Source organism: Myotis davidii, unplaced genomic scaffold (assembly GCF_000327345.1).
Source record: "Myotis davidii unplaced genomic scaffold, ASM32734v1 scaffold917, whole genome shotgun sequence".
NCBI lineage: Eukaryota > Metazoa > Chordata > Mammalia > Chiroptera > Vespertilionidae > Myotis > Myotis davidii.
The window spans coordinates 485,220-489,696 of record NW_006288251.1 but is presented as its reverse complement, the minus strand read 5'-3'; positions in this window follow the sequence as shown (position 1 = coordinate 489,696).

Sequence of the window (4,477 nt, the reverse complement as noted above, 5' to 3'; positions counted from 1 at the left end):
CCCTTGGCAGCCTAAGTGCCCATCAACACATGAATGGATTAGAAAACTGTGGTACATCTACACAATGGAATACTATGCTGCTGTAAAAAGGAAGGAATTCTTACCATTTGCAACAGCATGGATGGAACTGGAGAGCATTATGCTAAGTGAAATAAGCCAGTCAATGAAGGAAAATTAGCACATGATCTCACTCATTTATGGATAATAAAGACCATTATAAACTTATGAACAAAAATAGATACCAAGGCAGAGATGCCTCGAACAAACTGTCAAACTACAGCCGGAAGGCCAGGGAATGTTGGGGGCAGGAGTGAGGCGGGAGGGGGGGCGGTAAGAGATCAACCGAAGGACTTGTATGCATACATATAAGCATAACCAATGGACATAAGACACTGGGGGGTAGGGGAGGCCAGGGGATTGTCAAGGGCGGGGGGAAAAAAAGAGGCATATGTAATACTCCTTGTAATACTTTAAGCAATAAAAAATTAAAAAAAATTAAATAAGGAAGAAATACTCCTTATAATCATAGTCCTTGTTTCCATAACATGTCATATGGTCATAGTTGGTATTTATACTACTGTCTTCCACTCCCCATTTTGTGTTCCCATTGGCTTCAGGAAGTACCTTAGCTGTTTGTGTTCTTTACCTGGTGGGGTGACCCAAGCCCTCATTCCTGAAGACTCTGGAGCATTAGTGGTTTTGTCTAGATTGAGTTTGTTATAGTTTTCCATTGACCTTTATCACAAGGCATGGTGATATTAAGAGACACCGTAAAGGATCTTCTATAATCCAGACATACTCTTCCTTAACTCCATTGTGGAGTAATAATCCAATTTCCCCTTGATAGGATCAATCACACCAGCTGGCTCAGTAATTTCATTATTTGTTGATTGAGAGGCATGCTGACCCCAAAAACGCCAGGTCGGACAATCTTCACTTCCAATTTAATAAAATTAGTGTTGTGTCACTTGGTGGAAGCATTTCTGTTTTTTAGAACTAACACTTCTAGCCCAGCAGACCATAAGGTCTCAGAAACATAAAACAAACAATTTGCTAGTGGGTCACTAGGGGTAATAGTGAGTGGTACCATCCCATTTTTACCCCCTTCATTTCTGGATTTGTGAATACTATTAGAGAAAGAGCACCATATATTGGCCATTTATTCAGAGCATATAGAGCCTTGCCCTAGACCTCCAAGATACTGCCACATAGCTGGCACAGTAACTCAGTCTTTAAAAAGTCATTCCACAATTCTGTCAAGCCAATTGCTTCAGAACGGTGAACAATATAGTAAGGACCAGTGATACTTTGAGTATGGGTTTGTTGCTGTACTTTTTTAAATGTGAGGTAATTTCCTTAATCAGAAGCAGTGATTTGCTAAATACCATGGATGTAGTTTTGTCAGAAGTATTGCATTCAAGGAAGGCAAATCCCTATCCACAGTAAGTGTATGAATATATTGCAGTAAGAATAAAATACTGTCCCTTCCATGATAGAAGCATCTAATGTAATCAATGTGACATTAGATCACCCCAAGGAATGGTGACTTACCAGGAACTCAGTGTTGATCTCTGCTTTAGGCAAATTGAGTACTCAGTGGTAACTATAGGCAGGTTGGCTTTGGTGATTAAAAGTGCATGCTGTTGCCCTGGTCAGTTTATCTCAGTGGTTAGAGCATTGGCCCACAAACTGAAGGGTTGGGTCACAGGTTCATTTCCTGGACACTTACCTGGGTTGCAGGTTCAATCCCTTGCCCCAAGAGGAGCGAAAGCGGGAGGCAGCCAGTGGATATGTTTCTCTCACATAGATGTTTTTGCCTCTCTCTCCTCCTCCCCCTCCCTTACAATCTCTCTAAAATTCAATGGAAAAAAGTATCCTCTGATGAGCATTAACAGCAACAAAAAGTGCATGTTGCTGAGCCTATGTAAAACCTCATTCCTGCCACCATGGACACTTTGTTCATGAGACCATTGGACAATGACAGGGTGACTCGAGTAAAAGACTGACTGGCATGTATAAAATGGATTATTTTATACTCTTGACTATTAAACATCTTCTTTAATGAGGTCACTCTTTGGTGAACACATTAAACACAAATATTATCAAGCTGTGTGTTTTTTGCCAATTCACATATGTCTACCTGCAAATATCTTCCCCAAATGTCTTTGTCATCAATTTTCTAATCTTGTTCTTTCCAAGTCCATGAATCTTGAGTAGAACAATTGGCCACCTCCCATGAATTGATACGTAATTCCATGTCTGGCCATTTCTCCTTCCAAGCAAAGTATAAAACAAGATGTGCTGCTTAAAATTATGCCCACTGGGTGAAATTCTTCCCCACTGTCCTTTAGGGATGTCCCAGAAAGGGCCTTTAGTGCCCAGGACTTCTCTTCCTCTGTCACTGGATCATAGCGAACTCCCTTGAGACCATAGGTACAGGCTGGGAGAGCAAAAACAGTGTAAGAGGAGTGGGTACCATGGACATTTGGGATAATTCTTCATGTTACTTGTGCCTTCATGGCCTGCTTGGATTGATCATGTATATTCCACTTTCATTTGATGATGTAGTGCTGTTTTGCATGTCAAACTTAATGCCTTAATGAACCAGCTAACATGGAATTCATGATGTGTAGCTCAGATTGCATGGCAACTTGACGGCTTATGTTTAAATATTCAGTCTCCTCTAAGGCCCAGTAGCAGGACAAGCGCTGTTTCCCAAAAGGAGAGTTGTTATTTGCGGAGGATGGCAGGATCTTGCTCTAAAATCCTAAGAGTCTGTGCTGTACTTCAACTATAGGGACCTGCTAATAGTTCCAAATACCATTCCTACTGTAAATGATACTTTTAGCACCATTGGATTGGCTGATCATATGATTCAAACAGCAGACCAGTTTGCATGGCAACCTTGAACTACTGCAGTCTTCTCTTGTTCTGGGTCCCATTCAAAACTAGCAGCATTTCAGGTCACTTGGAAAATGGTCCAGAGTAACACACCCAAATGAGTAATATGTTGCCTCCAAACTTCATAGCAGTTCACTAGGTGTTGTGCCTCCTTCTTGGTTATAGGAAGGGCCAGATATAATAAATTATTCTTCACCTTGGAAAGGATATCTCAACATGCCCCACACCACTGGCTGCCCCTGGAAAATTCACAGTTAGAAAGCCCCTGAACTTTTGCTGAGTTTATTTTTCTACCCTCTGACACATTTTTTTTTTTTACCAATAAGTCTAGAGAAGTTGCTACTCTTCACTCACTAGGTCAAATCAACATAATGTCACCAATACAACAGACCTGTACGATATCTTTTGGGAAAGAAAGGTGATTAACATCCCTAAAAACTAAATTATGACATAGGGCAGGAAAGGCCAATAATACTGGGAACGGAGAGGCTGATACCACTGGTGTTTTGAAAGCTGTTTCTGCTGGGACTGGGGAGGCTGCTTCCAGTGGGCATGGGGAGATTTCTTCCACTGACAAAGAAAATTCATCAGAATTTAGAGGCTCATTGTATCCGGTTTCATCAGGGGGTTTCCACATGTCCCAGTAAATCAGAAGAATTACTCATAATCTTTTATTTTAAAAGCGGTTTGTTTTTAAGTGAAAAAACTATCATTTTTAAAGGCTTTTAGACTTTTATTATATGAAGCCAAATAAGGAATTTGTGATTTGAATTGTGTTTTGCCTCTGTGTGTGATATCATGTAGGTATGACTTTTATCATATTCCTGGAAATATAATTCATACTCAGGAGTGTTGTAATAAAATGCACTTGCAGTAAACATTGTAATAAAATTCATTTTGTACAACCAAAATATAAGAAATCTCTTTTAGGATATTCCAGCAGCAAAATAGTGATGCTTGGTATTAAGATTCTGCTAGGAATTAGAGGGCTTTCTGTATCCTCAAAGGAACATGAAATGCTGTTTGGTCTATATTTAGTGTTTCTCATGTCTTCCAGAATTTTCTCATCCTTAAAACTAATGAGTTACACAGCAGATTTAAAAACTGCTTCACAAATCCCTAGGAATTCCTCATAGGTATTTCATTTACCTATTTATTTTCTCATATTCATAATGATTTCAGAGAGAAAGGGAGAGGGAGAGAGAGAATCATAGGTCGATGCCCCACCACTGAGCAACACTGGCTGGGCTCAAGAATCCGAGGTGTACTGGTTAATAATGAGGATTTCATAATCAAAGAAAACATGATAATTTCAAGAGAAACATCAAAAGTGTTTTTATTCAAAGTAATGTCCATCGCTAGCTACACATTTTCCCCATCTTTCAGGTAACTTGTGGATACTGTCCAATAGAACTTTTCTTGTTTTGAGGCAAACCATTCAGAGACCCAATTTTCCAATTCTTCCTATGGTTGGAAGTGCTGCTCAGAAAGTACGTGTGCCATCGATCGGAACAAGTGGTAATCTGAAGGAGCAAAGTCTGGTGAATACAACCGGTGGGTTAATACTTCCCAGACA